Raw genomic sequence first — 25,157 nt, 5'->3', positions numbered from 1 at the left:
ATATTCTTCATAAGTTATCGTCATACTCTGCCTAGAATTAGCTCTTTTTATTATTTTTTTATTATTATTTTATTATTTTTATTATTATTTTATTACTGTAACACCCATTATCCGGGGAGCAAGGCTAGTAACCAAGAGAGAAGACTTGAAAACAAGGGTTTTTAACTCAGACTCTTTTTCCTTTGTTCAATATTCCTAACTTCCTGGTCTCATGGTAATTGCTCAAGAAGGGCTCTTGAAAGAGAGATCAGGTAGAGGTAAGAAGGTGCCAAAACCAATTGCTAGAAGATGAAGACCTCGCTCCAGTACTTATTTGCATCAGAGAAGCAAAAGGGAACCTGCCTTGACTTTTCTGTGAGGGAGGAAAGCTGAGAACATTGACCTGGAAGGACCCGAGGGTCCAGCAAACACAGTTAGTAGGAAATATCGACCAAACCCGACCAGCCAACGCTCACGATGAAATGCATGTGTGCAGCTAACTGTGCAAGATGGAGAGAGAGGTGATCTGGCACAAGGACAGGGAGCGAGCTCACCGCTGCGTGTGAGCTACACCCCTCCGTGGTGAGAAGCGGGAGCACAATCGTCATCTCAGCAGCTCCCGTGCAGCCCGTGTCCCCACGGCCGCGCTCAAGTGCAGACTAAAGCGCAAGACAAGCTTGCCTTCCAGACGAATTCTAACCGGATGGAAGGTGTTTAAATCCGGCAACCGATGTTGTATCAACATCTGTCGTCATTAGTTCATGAAGCAGGGGCCCTTTGAAGGGCCAGTAAAGCCTGAAGGGATAATGAAAAGAGAAGTGAAAATAAAAACTAGAAAAAAAAGGCAAAAAGAACGTATTGGAGACCCCCTTCCCTGCCCGGGCAGCACCATAAAGAGAGAGCAGGGAAGTAGCTGCAGGTGATGGCTTTTCTCAAAATGAACGCATCAGTACACCTCGATGAAACCACCAGATAGAAGGATCTGAGCCAACTGATTTTAAGCATTACGGAAGAGCTTTTTCCTTGCAAGACAAATCTCCACTCAGCAGAACAGGGCAGCCTTAGCTCCCTTTACCTAGACTGCTCCCTTGGTCAAAGACATGCTGCGATTAGGAAGTGATCTTTGCGGTGACCTCGGGATGCTCTAAAATGTATGGGGTGAGTCGTCTGTGTCCAGAGCCACAGGACACAGGTGGGCTGAGCAAATTCTTTCTGGTGAATGACAAACCCAAAGGGCTAGGGGTGGAGCCGGGGACACCAGACGGAACTAAATTTCCAGAAGGTTCCTGAGGTCACAGACAGCATCTCACTCTTCTCTGTAATTCCCCGTCATCCCGGGCACACTGCCGAGCTGGGGAAAAGTGCTTACAAGCAACCTTGACGACTGATTTTGATGAGTTAATTTTTTAAAAATTGAAGTGTACAAAGAGAAAACAGCAACCATCATGAATGTACAGCCTAATGACTTTTCAAAAAGTGAACACGCTGGCGTGCTTAGCATTGGAATAAAAATATCACAACATTTTTGGAGCCCAGGCAGCCCTCTGCACACCCTTTCCCTTCAGGGTAACTGCCATCTTGGCTTCTGGCACCATCGATTAGTTCTGCCAGGTTTTGAACTTCATATTGATGGGATCCCACAGGGTGCACTCTTCTGTATCTGGTTTCCACTGCTTAACGTGATGTTTGAGAGATTCGTGCACCTGGCTGGGTGAGCTGTGGTCTGTTCGTTTCAACTGCAGCGTAATATTCCAGGTACCCATGCCCACCCACTGACTGGAACAGAGGGGTGTGCAGGGGTGATGAGTTCGATTCTTTTGTCTGCACTTCTTCAGTAATGAAATCTACTTCCATATAATGGTGTCCGGTGAGTCTAGTTTATTGCTATTCCTCCAATAAAGAAGTTTCCCCTTAGGGCTTCAGGCCTCGGTCCAAGACCAGCCATTGTACTAGAAGGCTGCTATTGCACGCAGTCAATATACATTATAAATATATGTAAAATACATACTTAAATACACACATTTGTATTAGTAATTTTTGCTGCCTGTGCCCCCAATGTTTTCCACAGCACCTGCGGCTGAAGGGAGAAAATTAAAGTGCTTCCTGTCAAAGCTCTCCCTCTACTGTTGATCCATAGATACCCCCGCCCTCCCTGGTGTGTGAAAACAAGTCCAGAAGCCGAGCTGCCTCCCCAGGGCAGTTCACTTTATAGGGGAGTATTACAAAAACTCAAGGACATCCGGAATTTCAGTGGCTTATCAGGGTCAGAAGGGCAAAGCAGGAGAAGGATCTGTGAAATCCAATATCCAATTTGTTTCTTCCACTCAGCATCTTCTCCATTAAAATCAGAAAGAAAAGCAGGCAAATTGAAATCTCTGTAGCCATTAGGGACCACACAAGGCAGGCAACCCTTGCCCACCCTGGTGGTGGTGGGGGGTCACACCTGAGTCTCTGCTCTGAGAAATACCCTGGGTCAGGGCCGCTGAGAAGGTTCGGCAACATTCCAGCCCTGCCTCAGATACTTGGAGGACGAAAGTCAGAGGAAACCCAATCTTCTTTCAGGAAGATTGCAAACTGGGAAGTGGCAGAGCAAGAGGGGGTCTGGAGATGTCTCAGAGTGAGCAATTGAGGGAAAGGGAGGGACCAGGAAATGGAGCACAAAGACATGCAAGGGGCCGGCTGTTAGAGGGCAAGAGAGGATGGGATGGGATCCGGGGATGGGATCCGGGGATGGGGGGGGGAGGGGCGGGGGGAGAGAAGATGAAGGGAGAGAAGGAAAACAGCACAACTATGCTGGAGACGGAGGCCCGTGAGTTGTTTTCCAAGTTGGCAAAAAAGGTTTAAGAATAACAGATATATTAGACACCTATCTAGGCTTTTTACTTTTAGCCTCTTGGACCAGCAGTATAAAATATAAGGTCTTTGGGCTTCCCTGGTGGCACAGTGGTTGAGCATCCGCCTGCCGATGCAGGGGACACGGGTTCGTGCCCTGGTCCGGGAAGATCCCACATGTCGCGGAGCGGCTGGGCCCGTGAGCCATGGCCACTGAGCCTGCGCGTCCAGAGCCTGTGCTCCGCAACGGGAGAGGCCACAACAGTGAGAGGCCCGCGTACCGCAAAAAAAAATAAAATAAAATATAAGGTCTTTTCTTATCAATGCTTTCAGAAAATCAAGTGTAGGTGGCTAATCTTTAAGGCATACTTCAGTACTGACGCTGAATACCTTGACTTCATAAACTCCTTCTTCTACAGGCTGTGGGCATGTTTTATTGTTTTTTTAAAGGCAATCTACACAGGGGCAGTGAGCGCGGTGGGGGGAGGCAGAAGTCATGGGAGAGATGGGCCCCCGTGGGTCTGTTCCACACAACGTGAAACTGGCACGTGCTTTGTAAAATGCCCTCAGAACAAAAATTAAATCCTGCAGGGGACCATGAGCTTTCAAAGGGGAGGCCAAGAGAGACCAGCGGAAGGATGAGGGGTGCAATGATTGCCAGAGACACCCCCCACCAGGCTCCTGACGCCTTCTTTCCAAGGTAGTTGTTTATTTCCTTGACGCCTTCTTTCCAAGGTAGTTGTTTATTTCCTTTAACTCTTACCTGTAACACCCCTCCGAGTATCTCCTTGGGACTGTCCCCCACATGCACACACCAAGCTGACCAGCTCCTTCCTCGCTCCTCTCACGGAGAGGCCATTCATCAAAGGCTTGCAATGTTCTAGGCACGCTGAGAGCTTTTAATGGTCTACCTCATTTAATTACCACAACAACTCTATGAGGTAGAGACTATTATCATCTCCATCTTCTCGATGCAAAAACTGAGGTCTGGGAGGCTTAAGTGATGTCCCAGAGGTCACAGAGCATGGAAGTGGGAGAGTCAGGACTCACACCCACATCTCCCAACTCCAGAGGCTGGTCTCAGTCACCAGACTGCCGTCCACAGCATCCACCAGCCCCTTCTTCTCTGGTTGACCCCCGTCTCCTGGCACTGCGCTCACTGGGCCAGGCCGATAGCGCTGGGCATCTCAGCTGCTTGGGCCAGATGCTGCCTTTCCCGGCCTGACGGCACTCTCATGAGGACAGGGACACGGGGTTGTCTAGAGTGAATGTTCCACACAAGCCTGGGGCAGAGACCTCTCTCCTGTGAGGCGTCTACTCTTCGACACGGAGTCCTACGCAGCTCTGCTCATGCTACCATATCTTCCTTACAGTGCTTTGCTGCGCACTGGCCATTTTTCGACTGCCCTTCCTCCGTTTCCCTTCCCAAACAGCATTCAGATTCCCTTCTGAAAAATACCCTCCCCTTCTTCAGGATTGGTTATCTGCCTGACTTACGGAAGAGGACTGGTGATTTTTTTCCCACTCACAGTCTGGGATGGGTACTCATACCCAAACTGCTAATCAAGATACCACTCGGGGCCTGCTGGGACCAAAGGGTCCTCTGGGGCAAGCCTCTTCCAGACTGCAGAACTGGTGCTATAGAGCAACTAGAGTTTACCTAAGAAATTCAGGGCAGATGCAGAAGAGCTTCTGATCTGCCCATTCTGTCTGTGGTCTTTGTAAGGAGGTGGGCTTACAAAGTCATTTTCTACTGTTTGCCATAAAGTTAACTGACAGTCCCCTGGGGTGTTGGCAGGTACCCATCAGGAATCAGAGGAAGCCTTCCATCTACACCACATCCAACTCCTGGGGGGCCAGTCTGTTGTGGGATCAAGGCGTCTGCCCAGGGCACTTCTCTTAGGAAGAGGTCAATCCTAAGAGGTTTTCAGATGGGTCAGTGCATCCCAGAGGTCCATTCCCACCCAAGCAGTCAGCTGGAAGCCTCCTGCCCCAAACCCACATACACACACGGGCCAATTTTTAAAATTCCAACACCATTTCAAAACACAACCACCAAACATTATTAATCTTTGAACCAAAACACAGACTAATATGGTCTGTTGGCTGTGTTAATGAGTTCTGAAAGGCAAAGCACACTCCCTACAGCAACACAGGGCAATTCAGCAGGAATTTAGTCAATTATTTTAGAGCTTTAGCCTGGCACTTCCATCGACACACTGCATTAAGGGGCAAAAGTGAAAAATATAATGTGTTGCTACGTGCTACTTCACTTCAGACATGCCTGACGAAGGTCATAATATTAACATGATTCATGCGTGACCTCCTATATGAAAGAAAGGAAAAGTACTTGAGTTTCTGGAATAACCCGCGTAAAAGCTGGCCTTCCGGTAGCCTCTGCTGGGTTTTTCCTTTCAACTTGGGAACTTCTGGATAAAATGCTAGTCTGCTCATAGGGATGACCACGTGCTCTGCAGCCCGTCCAGGCAAAAACCTGGGAGCTCAGCAGGGCGTTAAACAGTGTGGCCGCTCCCATCTTGCGGCCATTCCCTTTCAAGTCTGGGATCTGGAAGGAAAGGAACTTTTGAGATCAGGGAAAGGAGGGAAGGTGTGTGGTACCCACGCTCAGCGAAGGATGTGAACAGGGAGAAAGGCCAGCGTGTGGAGGGCTGAGCCTGGGGAAAAGTAGGGCTCAAAGGAGATTATGACAGGCCTTGAACCTGGCTGTGGGTCTGCTGGTACTTGGTACTGATACAAAGTGCTTTTCCTGGCTCAGGAGCTCCTATGACCCCTGAGACACACTGGGGAAAAGGAAGACAGGTGTGTGGATCCTCTGTTTACAGATGAGAAGACTGAGATCTCAAGGGACTTAGCCAAGTTCGACGACTGTAAGAAAGAGGCTGACAAAACGACTGGCTCTTCAAATTGGGAGAAAGTCCTCGAAATTCTTGAGGAAAATCCTTTAAGCCTGCAACGTAAGGTGTGAATGTAAATGTAAACGCAGTCCCTGTCTCTGGGGCTGTTCACACCCCTATCATGCAGGCTCTCAGAATCTACCTTCAATTTCAATCAACCACCACGTGCACCCGTGCGTGTGTGTGTGTGTGTGTGTGTGTGTGCGCGCGTGTGTGTGTGTGTAAGAGATGGGAATGAGAATAGGCCTCAGAAGCATTTGAAAGACCTTACCTTTTTATCTTTTGGCTTCCTTCTATTTTAATTAGCAGGGGGATAAAGTCATGACCATTTTACGTTATTAGAAAGTTTCCGTTTTAATAGGGCTCACGGCTGTAACTGTAACCTATTGTAACACCAGCAATATTTCACCCCAGCCATGCCATCCTAATGATTTTCCGGACATCTCATTGTTGTGGAGCTCTCTTCATTTTACAGAATTTTAACATCAATCCATAATTTAATTTAAAGCCATTGAAATTATTAAAATTGAAATGTTCTTTAAAAATGTAATAGGGCTTGAGCCACCTTTCCACTGTGACATATTAACAGGGAAGACAGTTCAATGGCATTCCTCATTTCCAGAAGTCATTAGCCATGGTGGCAGCTTAAAGACAACTGTCATTCCAATAAGACTTAGAGGTTTCATTTACCTTGCAGTACTTGGAGGCTTCATCATCGACTGGTGGGCTCTGAAGATGGATCCGGCCTGGAGGGAGGCACACTGGGATATTTCTAGACCCCAGAGAGGTCTGGTCACCATGGGCCAAGTGTTATGAATTGACCCAGGCAGGTCGATACTATTCACCCCGTTGAGTCTTCCCAGTTCTAAGCTCCCATACGTTCTAGTCTGAACACTTCTCTCTGAATATTTAGGAATCCTAAAATTTGTCTCCACTGGATCAGCTGGTGGAGATGCTGGGTTCCTTTCCCAACACGCCCCCAAATGTCCTCACACTCTGATAAAATTGGGACAGTTTGATTCAGGCAGATCACTCATCCTCTGCACGGTTACTGCACACCTGCTCCCCACGAAGCAGCATGTGGGTACTGGATGTCCAGTGCTGAATATGACAGGCCCGGAGCCTGCCCTTCCAGGGTGCCTGGGCTGCCCGTACCACATCCTCGTGGTTCAGAGTCATTCTTACTGGTGCTGTGCTTCCATCGTCTAAACCCTGCTTGTCCTTTAAGGGCTGAATCACGGATTATTCTCTGTTGACGCCTCTCTTCAGACCCCATTCATGAATCCAACAAATATTTACTGAGAGCTTCCCTCCTGTCAGCACTGCTGTGGATTCAGTAACGGACGAGCCTCATTTCCGTCCTGAGTAACGTGAAGGCCTTTCAGGGAGGTGGGCAGGAAAAGCAGGAATTAAAATGTGGCTCCAGGAAAACAGGAAGGAGATGCTTTTGGAGCACTAGGAAAGGCAGCCAGCCTCGTCCTGGGAATTGGTGACATTTATGCCAAGGCCTGAGGGGCGCAAAAGAATCAAGCAGGGGAAGATGCTGAGGGAAGCCTGTTCCCGGCAGAGGGCAGAGCGTGTACAAAGCCTCATGGTGGGGCAGCAGAGCTTGGGGCACGGCCAGTGGTCCAGCAGCACTGGACTGTGCCCTGTTCAGCGTGGGGGACACACTTCTGGAAGGCTCTGCCCCCGGATCAGCTCTCAACCAGGTCTCAGACCGGGGGTCCAGCACTGTGCTCCGGTAGCCTCTCTTCTCTCTGATCCATGGAGTCCTGCCAGGCCTTCTGGGTGGAGCCTGTGACTTGTTTTAACCAAGAGAATGCACTGGAGGTAATGCCGAGAGTAAAGAGGTCACCTTGCAGGTTCCAGTACCCCAGCTGAGCCCAGTCCTTAGTGGAGCTGTAATCTGATTGCAGTCACACAAGTGGCCAGACCTGACAGAGACCCTTGGAAAAGATGAACCACCCAGCGGCTGGTTCCACCACCCTGCCCACGTTCCAGAACCACAGCATCATAAGCAATAAAGTGGTAGTTTCTTTAAGGCACTAAGTTTTGGGGTAGTTTATTACTCGGTGATAGATTACCGAGATACACGTATTTGGGAACAAGGTAAGAGATGAGGGAATAAATGATATTAGTCAAAGCAGAATAAAGTTTCTTTGGTTTCCGATTTATGCCTCATGCCAACCTCTTCCGACCTTTTCTGTATTTCTAATAATAATTCTGTCTGTGCGGGCATTTCTTTTCTGTCCTAGGTTTTACAGTAAATACTTGGAATAAGTAATCATTTGAAATATGGCATTTATTTCCTGATATTGTATAGAATTCTGAGTGCTCCCACTTGAAATTCATCAGGGTGAAAACGCTAGTCTGTGATTACAGAATCTGAACTATTCATTACAGCTATTCAGAGACTCTTCTTTATGAGTTTAATGACATAAGCATATTATATTGAATTATTATGGTACTGCATCAATTGGACTCATAAATTTAATATACTCAGTCTGGTTCACATATTCTAATAAAATCCAGCAAGCTTTAAAATTTTTATAAGGGTGTGCATTTCAAGTCCATGTAAGATTCAATCTTTACAGGTTGACGTTCTTGCTTGGGGTATTAAGCGGCTTCAACGATCCTGATGACCCCAGCCTGGCCAACCAGCAAGGTCAGGGTGAAACCCCACAAAAAAAACAGGCCACATCAGAAAGGCCAAGGTCTGCGTGGACTAAGAAGCTGGTTAAGCTTTGCTCCAGAGCACAAGTCACGAGCAGCCCCATCTTTTCGTCTCACAAAGGAGGAGAGAGGAGTTCAGTGTATGGGGTACCTGTGAGCTGGAAGCGACACCACTTGTCAGCTGTGAGGGGGTAGGAGGCGAAGAGCTTCCGGACTGGCTCAGACCCCGCTGTCGACTTTGTTCGGTTAAAGCAAAATATGGGAGAATGCTGGGAGGAACCCAGTCCCCAGGGCTCACTCTGGTTCTTGGACTTTTGCTTACTGGATCTTTGTAAGAGATTGGTAACCGGCTAAACACAGATGCAGAGCAACTCAACACCCTCAGCACGGAGGGGAGGCTGGAAGAGAGCCCTGGAGACACGCCTCGGCTGTTGAGACCACATGGCTGCTGCAGTCCAACTCTGCTCTGCAAGCCAGCTCCTTGGGCACTCAGTCATTCTGCAGCCACCACGCTGGGCGCGGGGACCTTACAGCACAGGGACAGAAAGTCCCCGAATGCCTCTGCACCTCTGCTTCCTCATCGGACTATCCTTTTTTTTTTTTTTTTTTTTCGGTACGAGGGCCCCTCACTGTTGTGGCCTCTCCTGCTGCGGAGCAACAGGCTCCGGACGCGCAGGCTCAGCGGCCATGGCTCATGGGCCCAGCCTCTCCGCGGCATGCGGGATCTTCCCAGACCGGGGCACGAACCTGTGTCCCCTGCATCAGCAGGCGGACTCTCAACCACTGCGCCACCAGGGAAGCCCCCGGACTACCTTTTAAGGATCAGAATGTTAAATGAGCTGCTGTCTGTCAAGTGCTTCGAGCAGGGCCCAATTCACAGTGAGTATTTATTAAGTCATTGACACTATTATCTACACAGCTTTGTCCTCTGGGAGTTCATGGGCAAATATGTTAATTTTCTCCTCTTTTGGATGTTTAGAAACACATGGGCTTAAAGCATGAGGTATTTGACTTTAATGTTTTCCCCTTCAAAGGAAAGTAGAGGACAGCAAGAATCTGGAATGTTTTTTCCAAAGTCACCTCATAGCAGATACTGGCAGACCCTTTATTTCAAGGGTTTCTTTAAAGGAAGGAAGATTTAACATGTTTTTCAAAATGGAGAATCATATTAAAAATAAAAAATCTAACTGTAGCAGGTAAGTTAACTATCCTCTGAAAGATCTTTTTTTAAGTAAATGCTTTGCTGGGGATTTTACATTTCAATTTTATAATTTAACATAAAAAATGACCTTATTTATCCCATAAATGGTTGGAAATAGCAATGATGTTTATTTATTTATGTGTAAGAATTTACTTTTTTAAAAATAATAAAGGTGTTCAAATAGCCCCTTGGAAACCTCTTGTCTACGGGTTATAGAGAGAATTCAGCTTAAGCTTTGACGAAGGCTAAACTTCTGATTATATTATTCACTGCTTTTTACTGAAAGCACAAAGCAAATCTGCAACACAAGTTCCTTAGCACCAATTTCAAAAATTAATCCTTTAAATATAGGAACATAAGAGGAAACTATTTCTAAGAGAATTATTCCCATTTCCATTGAAAATGTTATTAAATAAATGGTAACTTTTAGTTCTAGTGTAGTTTCAAATCCACTAGTCTTCTTTAAAAAAACACAAAGCATGACTCACCATTCATAAATCAGGATTCAGAGATTGAAGATACTCTGAAAATATGTGAAACCGAAAGCTACAAATCATAGATAAAAATCCATACATTTCCCTTGTTGTAGATTCCAAGTATAAAAGACCTTCACCAGGAGTAGATTCTATGTCAAAAAAAAAAATCACTTTCCCTGCTCATCCACAAGAAGCAACTCCTTAGCCTTTAAGTTTTATTATGAGATTGCATCAATTCAGTCACATGAAAGATCATTTTAAGATATACTTTGGATACTGAAATTCTGTAAACTGCCATCTGGGGGGAAAACAAAAACAGAAACAAACCAAAAACCCTATTCTTTTCTTTGTTTCTAAGTTCATGATTCCTCCCAGCACTATATAAACCTTCAAAGAGGTTCCTGACATTTGGAGAGAAAAGGACAGCTCCCAGTGACCAACATGACTGAGAGATGTTCAAATGAGAGTCTTGCTGTGTGTGGCACCTCCTGGCTCCAATGCACTTAAAGAACCAGGTCCCCAAACACTTGAGAATCAAGAAGCAGTTGCACACGAATTACTGGCATCCCAAAGTCTCCCTTCTAGTGGAACCCAGGAGCTGGATGCAGTGCGATGCTTCGGGAACCCGGAATGACGATCTCGTCCCTTTCCACCGGCCACGCCTGTGGGTGAGCAGAACGATCCTTCCCTTTCAAGTCTGACCCAAGGTCATCTGTGTATCGAAGGCAAGTGCTCCTTGGCTGGCCTTGAACTGGGCCATCACTGAGTAACACTGAGACCCTGAATTCAGGGTAAGAGGGTAAGCTCCGGAGACTCTGCGGGGGGAAGACCCACTGCCCCTTTTTTGTTCTCTGGACCAGGGGTTCCTGATGATCCCTGTGGGACTATCTGCCTGGCAGGTTATCCTCCTGCCTCGGGAGTTACTCCTCAGGGTCCACCCGGCCCTACGCCCCGGGGAGAGCTGCGGTCGCGCCCCGGGTGTGAAGAGGACCGTGGCCCCGAGTGGTGGGCCTGTGACCCTGCCCCACAGAGAGGATTAGCTGGGGGTTTGGATTATCTGCACCAATGATTCCCTTCACAGGGGACAATGGCTGAGGCTACACTAGGTCAGGGAAGGTGGAGGATGGGAGAAAAGCCAGATCAAAACTTCTCTAAATGGAACACCTCTGACTTTCAAAAAGGATAGATCTGTATTTTATATAGGGAAATGAAAACAAATTCCTTTACCAAACAGATATTATCTACAGAATTAAGCATCTAAGTTAAAAAATATAGACATTGAATCCGTGTACTTCCTGAAAGACAGTCTCCATTAGATGACTGACACCAAGATGGCCATTAGGTAATTAGATCTTGACAAAGGCATGAGTTTTCTTTCCTTAGGACCTTAGCTTGTAGCAAAATGTCATGGGTTTACGGTATCTTCTTCCTCTCAAACAAGGGATATTTACTTATTTACTATAGAGAACGACATCCAACACATCAACTTATAATTCAAAGCCAAACTTTGGAAACGATTAAAACTGTCCTGGACAGCTCTTAAAATCTGAGAAGCTGCTGCAGAAGAGAAGTGAGGGATGCTGCCAACCAGGAGGATGATGACATGTGTTCTGGACACTCGTGTCTGGCTGTGTGAAACGCCAAATGAACCCCAAGAGTTTGTAAGCATCAGTCTTTCAGTCGTCCAAACCTGTAACATCCATGACTGTTTTCAACTGCAGGGCTGGGCAGTAAAAGTTAAAAAGTACTGACAAAATGTGGGTGGAAAGATCTTACAGATCAAAAAGAAATCTCACCAGCGAGGGGATCCTGCAGAAAGCGATGGGGCCATTTAATCGAAGAATCGGTGGGCTAACGTGACATCTGCAGACTCTGCCACAAGAAAACTGCCTTTCCAAGTAAGGAAGGTCAGTTCATAGGGACTGCACTATTACCTGAATTATTATAGCCAGATTCTTGCAAATGAGAAACTTCAAATAAATGCAATTTTTGTGAACTGGAAGATGCACTATAAATGGGAAAGGAAAGGGGAATCGCAACAACATGTACCGAGAAGAATAAATACCCCAGACTATGGAGATGGTGAGAGCAGACAGGGCCCCTCGCTGCCCACAGCACTCACTGCAGAGCCTCAAGTACGAGCCTTATGACCCACCAGCTTCCGCTGCCAGCTGGTTAAAAAAATCCATTGAGAAAAAGGCGATGGCTTCATTTACTGACATTTTCATCTTTGATTAGCAATTTTTTTTCTTCTTGATTTCAATAACGGTTTCTTCATTTTACTTATAAATGAGACAGGTGATCTCAATTAGAAAACAGACTAGAGAAAGTTTTGTTTTTTTCCTGCTTGCCTGGAATGACTATTATATATGTAAATGTAAACATATTGCAGTGAACTGCTGGGAATAAAAATAAAGCTATCTAAAAATGGATGGGAGTTTTACAAGGGCAAACAATAAAGATAAAAAGTCATATGGAATTGGAACAAACTGATGTTCTTCTCCATTTTTCCCCCCAAATATTGTCTCTAAGGGCTGCAACAACGCTGCTTCATTACCACTATGAAATGTATGTGGAGTGTATAGAAGAGAAAAGGGAAAATTTTTTTCAAGGGAAAAAAATAGCTGGCGGAATTTAGAAATAAAGATGCAGTTTACGAAGGCAACAAAGGAGGGTGTGGAGGTTGGCTGGCACAGGCCACGATGAGCACCTTTCATCTAAGAAAAGCACGACTTACCTAGAAGACAAAGCTGAACGAATGGAGTGAAGGGAACTGAAGCATCTTCAGGAAAGCCTAACGCCAACTGGGAGGGGCTTCATAGAAGAGAAAAGATAATTCCCCAATGTTGATATAAACAGTGAGCAGAAAACTTGGTGGAGACAGGACAGAGACAGCAGTTCTCAAACAAAAGCGCAGGAAGAATTCTGATCGTGCCTTTCGGGCTGCTGCAGCAAAGAAAATGTATGAAGAGGAGTCAGGCTGACCTCAATGGAAATAAACAAAACTGACTATTTCCGGAAGCAAGAATTTAGGCCTTCAGCTTTATAGCAACACTAGAAGATACAAAAGTAACCAGCAGAACGTTAAAGCAAGGGAAGGCAGGGTGAGGTGGGACACGTAGCACAATGCTTCTCAAACCATCTGCAGGGAAGGACTAGGTAAGGAGGGCGAAATGGAAAGCAGAGTAGAGGAAAATGAGAGGGGGACCAGGCCAGGAGGCTCAACACAGGCAAATGGGATTCCAGAAAGAAACGGAAAAACCTTAAAAGAGGAAATGATCACAAAAATCTCCCAGAGATGAAGGATGTGAGAGAGAGAGTCCACGCAGATAGAAGCCTGCAGAAGGAAGGGCGATCACCAAGCAGAAGAACCGCGAACTCTCTGAACGCTGGGGACAGAGCGAGGGAGGGAGGGAGGGAGGGAGAGAGACAGAATCACGTCGCATCCAAAGGATGAGGAATCGAAATGGCTTTGAACCGCTTGACAGCAGCCGTGGAATCAGAAAACAAAGAAGCGACCCCTCTGAACTACAGAACGAAATGGTTTCCAACTAATATATTCTATCCAGCCAGGGGGCAGGTGAAGAAAGACCTCAACAGACATGTCTCTAGAAATGTACCTCCTACACGTCCGTTCTTATTTAGGAAACTACTAGGGATGTGCTCCATCAAAACGAGGGAGTAAGTCAAGAGGAAAACATGGAGCACAGGAAGCAGGGGAAACACCTGGAGAGACATCAAAGGAGGATGGAGAAGGGAGGTCCGGGTGGATGTGACCCAGGCTTACTCCAGCACACCCATAACTGATTTAAAACAAAGTTTCAAAAACTATATATACACACATACAAAAGCGCAATAGGTTCTCTCTCTCTCTCTCTCTTACCCACATACACACACACAGCAAAATGGTCAGGAAGGATAGACACCCAACCCATAAGAGCAGTTTGAGATCCTCTGAGAGCAGAGACTGGGGTCACTTATTTGGGGGGGCTCTTGGACACAGAAGCAAAGGGGTGGGAAAGTAAGAGAGAGAGAAAACAAGAAAAGCCACCGGTGCTGCCGAGCAGGTCACCACCATGCATGACTGGGCCAGTCCTGCTGGGGACTCTGAGAAACATGGAGACTATGCGTCGCATCGTCCCTGGAAAGGAGGGGAGGCCGGCAGGTGCAGCCACAGACTTGCAACCCTCCCTGTGCTCCCTCCAGAGCCTCACCTCCCTCCGGCCCCGGACTGGCGTTGGCTTTGGAGGAGGCCGAGAGGGAAGAGCTGAGAGACCCCAGGGGATGCCACCAGCACAGGCTGGAACTGCCAGGCCGCGGCCAGTGTCACAGGGGGTCAGGGGCCAGGGAACAGCACACGGCATGTATCAGCTGTGGGACGGGCCTCGGGCTGGCGGTGATGGAGGGGACCCTGGCCGTGGCTGTAAGGAGGGGGCCCAGTTCAGCGGCCCAGGCTACCCACGCTGGGAGCCAGGGATGCGCAGCCGGTCTCTGCTCTCGGCTCAGCTGCTTCTCCTCCCAAGCGCTCTCACTGTGTCCTTAGCGTATGGCTTTCTGATGAGGACTTTCTGATTACGCAGCAAGCTTACTCATTATTTTCCTAAGGCTCAACAGGCATTTTTAAAGGACTTTAAATTCAAGTTTTATTGCAACCTTAGGCGATAACTCAGGCGAATGTGGCTCACGCACTGGGCCTAAGTGAATCTATCATCAAATGACTGCGGAGCACTCAGAAGACAGAGAGGCGCCCGTGAGCTCCCGACCCCACCACGGTCTCAGCTGACACCCACCAAGCGGGACTGTGGCATCTCGGCAGGAGAAGCCGGGACGGCTGCCAGGGCAGAGCCCCGGGCCTGGGCTGCTCTGCAGTCACTTCCAGGTGCTCCTGTGCTTTCTGTTTTTACAAGAGTGGACTCTTATTTTATTCTCTTACATAACTCTATCTATAGAATTATATCTATACACAATATTGAATTAGATCAAAAACTGACATCTCTACACTTATTACTTATACAGTTATAACCTATGTTTATATTCACCTATATAACTATACTTATAACTGCCTATAATTATATCCACATAATACAATCTATAGTTAAATCTATATCTTATCAGATCATGCTTTACCCTATTTGTAATTAATAATTTATCATTGCATGTCTCCTCCTCACGTGACGACTAACACGATTGTGATGCACCTACAACAACACAATCAGGGGCCCTAAAGGACAATCTGGGTCCCAGGAAGGGACTAGAACCTCACGGGGACACCCCTTTATCTACACCCAGGGCAATGTGTGCACTGGGGGAAAAGAAAAAGCAGCTTCTGGCAGCAGCGAGAAAGTCTAAATGAACAAACACGAACACTGCTAGAAATTACTGATATAAACATGACACTATCGTACACATGACTCAAAAGAGTCACTAATTCCAAAACAATTTTAGTAACTTGGAGTCACCGGAAGGAGGCAGGTGTTCCCTCCACCATCCATCACGGCTGTTCCTTCCCTCCACTTTTAGCTGTGTTTCCATCTGACACTCCCCCTGGGGCCCAGGAGCTAATTAAGTGCTTCGGTTTAGAAGACCCTTCCTCCCCATGCCTGCTGTGCCGCAGCATGAATGTGAGTTGGCAGGGGCGGCGGCAGAAGAAGAAAAGATGAAACAGCATCTTGTGATGCAGGGTAAACAGTGAGGCCAGCAGGAACTTGGGGCTCACACCTGTGTCCAAGCAAGGCGGGCCAAGCTACCTCCAGGTACGGGCGACGGAGGAGGGAGCCCAGGCCGCCTGCCCCATGCATCCACGCCACTCGTGATGCCTGCTTCTGTTCAAGAGGCAGGGAGACATTTAATACAAGAAAACAAATAGCGAAGCCTCACTGTATCTAGGAGGAGAGCAGGAACAATCCTCCAGCTGTGGTTTAACTCGGCAATATTCAAGCTTCGTTTCATTTTGCTTTTAAAAGTAACCCCAGGAAATGAAAAATGTTCTGTACTGAACTCCACAGCGGAGCACGCCCAGCTCTTAAGCTTGCCGTACTGAGCTGCGACGCGTTCCTTTCATCTGACGCTATTTCCATAAGGAGGAAAGAGCTGAAGAATCTCTGTTGTATTTGTCAAGCCCCCAAACACCTTGTAGGCGGACACGGGCACCAGGAAGATGACAGACGTTACTGATTTAATGGGGACTGCACATGAGGTGGGACTGATATTAGAATATCAAAAGCCTCAAAAATGGAAAAATGACCACTGCAGCTGTATCTGGGGTGAACGGAAATGGCTTCTGTCGTGGTTAGTTTTATGTGTCGACTGGGGCAGGCCACGAGGTGCCCAGATATTTGGTCAAACGTCATTCCGGTGTGTCTGTAAGGCTGTTTCTGGAGGAGATGAACATTTGCGTCAACAGACTGAGTGGCGCACACTGCCTTCCCTCGCGTCGGTGGGCCTCATCCGCTCGGTGGAGCAAAAGGGCGGATGCTCTCCGGGTACAAGGAACTCCTGCCTGACTGCGCTGAGCTGGCGCAGCAGTCCTTCCTGTCTTTGGGCTTAAATGGAAACATCAACTTGCAGAACGCAACTCACATCACCGGCTCTCCTGGTTCTCAGGCTTTTGGGCTCGGACTGGACCCACACCATTGCTCTCCCTGATCTCCGCCTGCCGACTACACACCTTGGGACTTCTCAGCCTCCACAACTGCAGAAGCCAATTCCTTATAGCAAATCTCTTCCCACGTACACATCCCGGGTTCTGCTCCTCTGGAGAATACTGACTAATACAGCTTCCAAACCCTACGTTAGTGAAGTGGTAAAAAAAAAAAAAAAGCACTATTTCAGTACCACGAGTTGTGTGTAGAAATGCAGAATGCACAGATGGATTTAATACTAAATCTCACCGTCTTGTTAAGATTAATGTGGCGGGTCTTGGGCACACATGCTCATTTCATCACTGCCCTCAGCTCTCATTCAACTGAGTGGCCCGTCATGCTGACTCTAGCTCCGGTGTATCTCTCTAATCCTTCCACTTTCCTCCACCCCAACTGCCATCGCATCCTCCTTCAGGCCACCGTCACGTCTTATCTGGAGACAGTAATAGCCTGGCCATTGCTCTTCCTGCCTCCGCCTCCCTGCTTCTGCCATTCTCTCCACGGTAGTGAAATCTCATTCCTCCTCTCCTCTGCTTAAAGCACTCCATGGGCCCCTCCCTGTCCTGTGGTTCAGGTCCAAAGTCACGAAGACGGCTTTAGGGTCTGGCTTTTCCTTCCCTGTCTACGCCCACACCAGGCTCTTCTTTCCCCAGCAGATTCCGGGATCCCACCCTAGTCTTGTTGAATCAGAATATACTGGAACAAGGTCTGAGAATTTGTATTTTTCAAAAAGCCCCTCGAGATAATTTCAAAGATCGGCCAGACAGGCTTGGGAACCACTGTTCTGGGAGTCACGGCCTCTGATAACCACAGAGGTGGTACATGACTATCTGCGTAGTTCCATGATGAGTCTTCTCTGCTCCAACAGGACCATGAGCTCCTTGAAGACAGGAAGCATTTGAGTGACACAGGCAGGACAGGCTCAGTCTGGCACAGGAAGTGGTCCTGAGCGTGGCCAGTGACTGCCAGAGTCACTGGATTCCTTTAATACAGACAGCAAAGACCATCAGAGGGAGACCACCAGATGCCACATGCTTCCTCTGAGATGTGAGGGGACAACAGCACTGCCTCTACTGTGTTCCTGCCCCAGAAAATCAGACCTGAACTCAATCGAGCCACTCAATCTAATGACTGGTTCTCAGAAAACGCAGGATTAGAGGCGCACGGTGAACGGCACCATGGGATGCAATTAGCAAAACCTCAAATGTGAGAATTCACTGGATAAATGACATGGTTTCATCAACAAACAGATGATGAGAAAAAAAGAGGGAAGGGAAACCTATAGATTATAAGACACTTTAGAGACACATCAACCAATACTATGTGTGGATATAAAGTAGGTCTTGATTCAAGTACATCTATTAAAAAGAAATGAGAAAATTGGTGTGGCCTGAACACTGACCAGGTATTTGTTTATATAAGAGATTAGTTAACTTGTGTGTGTGTGTGTGTGTGTGTGTGTGTGTGTGTGTGTGTGTGTGATGACAATGGCACTGTGGTTATGTTTAAAAAAAAAATCCAACAATAGTGACCATATGTTGGTGGGAATGTAAACTGGTACAGCCACTATGGAGAACAGTATGGAGGTTCCTTAAAAAACTAAAAATAGAGCTACCATATGACCTAGCAACCCCAATCCTGGGCATATACCTGGAGAAAACCATTATTCGAAAGGATGCATGCACCCCAATGTTCACTGCAGCACTATTTACAATAGCCAGGACATGGAAGCAACCTAAATGTCCGTCAACAGAGGAATGGATAAAGAAGGTATGGTAGATATACACAATGGAATATTACTCAGCCATAAAAAGGAATGAAATAATGCCATTTGCAGTGACATGGATGGACCTAGAGACTGTCATACAGAGTGAAGTAAGTCAGAAAGAGAAAGACAGACATTATATGATATCGCTTACATGCGGAATCTAGAAAAATGGTACAGATGAACTTGCAAAGCAGAAATAGAGTCACACATGTAGAAAACAAACTTACAGTTACCAAGGGGGGAAAGCGGGGTGGTAGGATGAATTGGGAGATTGAGATTGACATATACACGACTATATATAAAACAGACAACTAACGAGAACCTATGTATAGCACAGGGAACTCTACTCGATGCTCTGTGGTGACCTAAATGGGAAGGAAATCTGAAAAAGAGTGGATATATGTATATGTATAACTGGTTCATTTTGCTGTACAACAGTAACTAACACAACATTGTAAAGCAAATATACTCCAAAAAATTAATTAAAAAAAATAAAAAATAGAGTCTTGCTTTTGAAGAGATATATCCTAAAATATTTATGGATAAAATATGATATCTGGCATTTGTTTTAAAATAATCCTGTGAATGTGTGTGTGTGTGTGTCTAGTGACTAGAGGTAGAAATGAAACAAAACTGGTCACGTGCTGACAATGATGAAACTGGGTGATGTGAGAGGGTACACTGGGTTTATTACATTATTCTTTCTGGTTTTGTAATATGCACTGTCACAAAAAATAAAGTTTAAAAAATGTATAAGTCATTAATTTCTATATCATGATGTCTCAAAGTTCCTTTAATTCACTGAAGCTGGAGATGGTTGTATAACCCTTTGCAGAGCAGAAATTTGCTAATATAATAGGATTGCATTCTTTGATTCTAAGAATTCTTTGAAACACCTGCTGTTAACAAATCTGACGCTCTTAAGTAAAGGCAATTTCTCTTTTGAGCCGGAATGGGTTGTAAAGGATTGCCAAAGAAGATCCCTCTGCACAAAGGAGAACTGGGGCCATGTCCTGAAATGAAGGTGTTCTTCTCTTTTCCATGGAAACCTTATTTTGATGCTAAAATAATATACTCAAGTCCTTTGGCTTCTTCACACTAACTCGACAGAAGATCATCTCAACTTTTCTGTCTGACAGAACGAAGGGGAATTTGGTTTTAGTACAGTAGAAAGTGGTAGAAAGTACAGAGAGAAAGGGGTGGAGGAAGAGGCAACCCATATTGAGATTTCCTAAGTGACTCTTGAAGAAAAAAATCTTTACAAATCATACCGACGGTGTAATTAAACGTAGCAACAGGTCACTTAGAATATCCTAAGTGATACTGCAAGACACATGAACATGAAGGTCCTCTGAACCAAGCAGCAGTGTGAAAAAGTCTTTGTAGTAATACATGAAAATTATAGGGGAAAAGGATCTTTACAACTGTTTGTCAATTACATCAGTATTCCACCTGGCCTCTCACCTATTTTATGGTTATGTGTGATCACAGGAGATTTCCTTCCTGGTTTCCATGTTCAAATGTTTTAATTTACAAAGGTGGTCTGCTGGGTGGGCACCTCATTAATCTGCATACTCTGAAAATCACTGATTCATAAAGACAGACATCTACCTTGAGTTTGGAAAGAACACGCGAATAAAAATGGTGCTTGCTAAAGATAGATAAAATAGTGACTTTCAAATTTCAGAGTAATGAGTGAGTCACTCTTAATGAAATATACATTATTATATGCTCAGCAGTGGAGAAAATATGTATGAAATATATAACTTGTTTTGATGATGATTCCCTTCCTTTTAATAATAATTAAACCTCATACTCTTAAGAAAAATGTATACTACTGCCAAATCGACTCACCCATCCATCCATCCATCCATCCATCCATCTTCCCTCCTTTGTTTAGCAAAGCAATTAAGGGACAATAGAAAAATAAGAGGATGGAGGGAGGACAGAAGTGAAAGAAAAATGAAGACAGAAAAGGAAGAAATGAAGGAGATTATAAATGCATGATGACTGCATTTATAAAAAATTTATAGGATTCTTAAATAAACTTTTTCAAGAGCAGTTACAGGCTGACAGAAAAATGGAGAGGAAGGTAGAGATTTCTCATATCCACCCTTATCCTCACATACACACAATCACTATTAAATTCCCACACCAGAAGGTTCCATTTGTTATAATCAGTAACCTACACAGACATCATTATCACCCAAAGTTCGCAGTTCACATTAGGGTTCACTCTTGTTCATTCTATGGGCTTTGACAAATGTGTAATGACATGCACCCACCATGACAATATCATACAGAGCAGTTTCATTGTCCTAAAAATCCTCTGTGCTCCACCTACTCATTCCTCCCCACCACTAACCCCTGATCCTTTGACTGTGTCCATAGTTTTGGCTTTTCCGGAATGTCACACAGTTGGAATCATACAGTAATGTAGTCTTTTCAGATTGGCTTTCTTCACTGAGTTTTATGTATTTAAGTTTCCTCCATTTCTTTTCATGTCTTGATAGCTCATTTCTTTTTAATGTTGAGTACTATTTCACTGTCTGGATGTACCACAGTTTATTTATCTAGTCACCTACTGAAGGACATCTTGATTGCTCCCAAGTTTTAGCAATTATGGATAAAGCTGCTATAAACATTCATGTGTAGGTTTTTGTGTGAACATATGTTTTCAACTCACTCGAGTAAATAGCAAGGAGTACAACTGCCAAATTGTATGGTAAGAGTGTGTTCAGTTTTACAAGAAACTTCCAAACTGTCTTCAAAAGTGGCTGCATCATTATGCATTCCCACACCAACGAAGGAGAGTCCCCATTGCGCCACATCCTCACTGGCACCTGACGTCCATGGTGTTCTGGATTTGGGCCATTCTAACAGGTGTACAGAGATATCTCATTGTTATTTTAATCTGCAATTCCCAATTGATGTATGATGTTGATTAACATCCTCTTATATGGTTATTTGCCATGGGTATATTTTCTTTGGGGAAATGTCTGTTCAGGTCTTCTATTTTTTTTCATTGGGTTTTTCATTTTCTTACTGTTGAGTTTTAAAAGTTCAAAGTACGTTTTGGATAAGAGTCCTTTATCAGATGTGTCTTTTGCAGATTTTTTTTCCCAGTATGAGGCTGGTATTCTCATTCTCTTGGCATTGTCTTTTGTAGAGCAGAAATTTTCAATTTTAATAAAGTCCAGCTTATCAACTATTTCTTTCATGGATCATGGATTTCTTGTTGTATCTAAAAAGTAATCACCATACCCAAGGTCATCTGGGTTTTCTCCTATGTCACCTTCTAGGAGTTTTAGAGTTCTGCATTTTACATTTAGGTCTATGATCCATTTTCAGTTACTTTTTTGTGAAGGGTATGAGGTCTATGTCACGAATCTTTTGTTTTGCATGTGGATGTCCAGTTGTTCCTGAATCATTTGTTGAAAAGACTATTTCTGTTCCACTGTATGCCTTTGCTCCTCTGCCTAAGATCAGTTGACTATACTTACATGGGTCTATTTCTGTACTCCCTATTCTGTTCCATTAATATATTGATCTATTCTGTTGCCCATAACATACTGTCTGGATTACTGTGGCTTTATGGGTTTTTTTTAAATTTTTTAATTTTTATTTATTTTTTTATACAGCAGGTACTTATTAGTCATCAATTTTATACACATCAGTGTATACATGTCAATCCCAATCGTCTAATTCAGCACGCCACCATCCCCACCCCCACGCGGCTTTCACCCCCTTGGTGTCCATACGTTTGTTCTCTACATCTGTGTCTCAATTTCTGCCCTGCAAACCAGTTCATCTGTACCATTTTTCTAGGTTCCACATGTATGTGTTAACACACGATATTTGGTTTTCTCTTTCTGACTTATGTCACTCTGTATGACAGTCTCTAGATCCATCCACATCTCTCCAAATGACACAATTTCATTCCTTTTCAGGGCTGAGTAATATTCCATTGTATATATGTACCACATCTTCTTTATCCATTCGTCTGTTGATGGGCATGCACGTTGCTTCCATGACCTGGCTGTTGTAAATACTGCTGCAATGAACATTGGGGTGCATGTATCTTTTTGAATTGTGGTTTTCTCTGGGTATATGCCCAGTACTGGGATTGCTGGATCATATGGTAATTCAATTTTTAGTTTTCTAAGGAACCTCCATAATGTTCTCCATAGCGGCTGTATCAATTTACATTCCCACCAACAGTGCAAGAGGGTTCCGTTTTCTCCACACCCTCTCCAGCATTTGTTGTTTGTAGATATTCTGATGATGTCCATTCTAACTGGTGTGAGGTGATACCTCACTGTACTTTTGATTTGCATTTCTCTAATAATAAGTGATGTTGAGCAGCTTTTCATGTGCTTCTTGGCCATCTGTATGTCTCCTTTGGAGAAATGTCTATTTAGGTCTTCTGCCCATTTTTGGATTGGGTTGTTTGCTTTCTTAATATTGAGCTGCATGAGCTGTTTATATATTTTGGAGATTAATCCTTTGTCCGTTGATTCATTTGCAAATATTTTCTCCCATTCTGAGGGTTTTCTTTTCATCCTGTTTATGGTTTCCTTTGCTGTGCAAAAGCTTTGAAGTTTCATTACGTCCCATTTGTTTATTTTTATTTTTATTTCCATTACTCTAGGAGATGGATCAAAAAAGATCTTGCTGTGATTTATGTCAAGGAGTGTTCTTCCTATGTTTTCCTCTAAGAGTTTTATAGTGTCCAGTCTTACATTTAAGTCTCTAATCCATTTTGAGTTTATTTTTGTGTACGGTTTTAGGAGTGTTCTAATTTCATTCTTTTACATGTAGCTGTCCAGTTTTCCCAGCACCACTTACTGAAGAGACTGTCTTTTCTCCATTGCATATCCCTGCCTCCTTTGTCATAGATTAGTTGACCATACGTGTGTAGGTTTATCTCTGGGCTTTCTATCCTGTTCCATCGATCTATGTTTCTGTTTTTGTGTCAATACCATATTGTTGTGATTACTGTAGCTTTATAGTATAGGCGGAAGTCAGGGAGTCTGATTCCTCCAGCTCCGTTTTTTTCTCTCAAAACTGCTTTGGCTATTCACGGTGTTTTGTGTCTCCAAACAAATTTTAAGATTTTTTGTTCTAGTTCTGTAAAAAATGCCATAGGTAATTTGACAGGGATTGCATTGAATCTGTAGATTGCTTTGGGTAGTATAGTCATTTTCACAATATTGATGCTTCCAATCAAGAACATGGTATATCTCTCCATCTGCTGGTATCATCTTTAATTTCTTCCATCAGTGTCTTATGGTATTCTGCATACAGGTCTTCTGTCTCCCTACATAGGTTTATTCCTAGGTATTTTATTCTTTTTGTTGCAGTGGTACATGGTAGTGTTTCCTTAATCTCTCTTTCAGATTTTTCATCATTAGTGTATAGGAATGCAAGAGATTTCTCTGCATTAATTTTGTATCCTGCAACTTTACCAAATTCATTGATTAGCTCTCATAGTTTTCTGGTGGCATCTTAGAATTCTCTATGTATAGTATCATGTCATCTGCAAACAGTGACAGTTTTACATCTTCTTTTCCAATTTGTATTCCTTTTATTTCTTTTCCTTCTCTGATTGCCGTGGCTACGACTTCCAAAACTATGTTGAAAAATAGTGGCAAGAGTGGACATCCTTGTCCTGTTCCTAATCTTAGAGGAAATGCTTTCAGTTTTTCATTGTTGAGAATGATGTTTGCTGTGGCTTTGTTGTATATGGCCTTTATTATGTTGAGATAGGTACCCTCTGTGCCCACTTTCTGGAGAGTTTGTATCATAAATGGGTGTTGAATTTTGTCAAAAGCTTTTTCTGCATCTATGGAGATGATCATATGGTTTTTATTCTTCAATTTAATATGGTGTACCACACTGATTGATATACGTATATTGAAGAATCCTTGCATCCCTGGGATAAATCCCACTTGATCATGGTTTTGATCCTTTTAACGTGTTGTTGGAATCTGTTTGCTAGTATTTTGTTGAGGATTTTTGCATCTGTATTCATCAGTGACATTGGTCTGTAATTCCTTTTTTTGTAGTATCTTTGTCTGGTTTTGGTATCAGGGTGATGGTGGCCTCACAGAATGAGTCTGGGAGTGTTCTTTCCTCTGCAATTTTTTGGAAGAGTTTCAGAAGGATGGGTGTAAGCTCTTCTCTAAATGTTTGGTAGAATGCACCTGTGAAGCCATCTGGTCCTGGACTTTTGTTTGTTGGAAGATTTTTAAGCACAGTTTCAATTTCACTACTTGTGATTTGTCTATTCATATTTTCTATTTCTTGCTGGTTCAGTCTTGGAAGGTTATACCCTTCTAAGAATTTGCCCATTTCTTCCAGGTTGTCCATTTTATTGGCATAGAGTTGCTTGTAGTAGTCTCTTAGGATGCTTTGTATTTTTGCGGTGTCTGTTGTAACTTCTCCTTTTTCATTTCTAATTTTATTGACTTGAGTCTTCTCCCTCTTTTTCTTGATGAGTCTGGCTAATGGTTTATCAATTTTGTTTATCTTCTCAAAGAACCAGCTTTTAGTTTTACTGATCTTTGCTACTGTTTTCTTTGTTTCTATTTCATTTATTTCTGCTCTGATCTTTATGATTTCTTTCCTTCTGCTAACTTTGGGTTTTGTTTGTTCTTCTTTCTCTAGTTC

The 25,157-nt window shown here is 44.4% G+C and overlaps 1 protein-coding gene across 4 annotated transcripts in view; it reads right to left on the bottom strand.

Annotated features, from left to right (window-relative positions):
* Positions 1-25,157, bottom strand: part of LOC101321628 (kinesin-like protein KIF16B) — a 278,548-nt gene that overhangs the window by 2,628 nt on the left and 250,763 nt on the right. Inside the window, exon 26 of one of the 4 annotated variants that reach the window (XR_002174849.3) lies at positions 534-774. The exons of the other annotated variants lie outside the window; for them this stretch is intronic. The gene's annotated coding sequence lies outside the window, so the exon portion shown is untranslated. The remainder of the gene's footprint in view (positions 1-533; positions 775-25,157) is intronic. 4 annotated transcript variants of the gene reach the window in all.

Source organism: Tursiops truncatus, chromosome 15, assembly GCF_011762595.2.
Source record: "Tursiops truncatus isolate mTurTru1 chromosome 15, mTurTru1.mat.Y, whole genome shotgun sequence".
Taxonomy (NCBI): Eukaryota; Metazoa; Chordata; class Mammalia; order Artiodactyla; family Delphinidae; genus Tursiops; species Tursiops truncatus.
The sequence above is the reverse complement of the archived record's forward strand: the minus strand, read 5'-3'. Positions and strand labels throughout refer to the sequence as shown.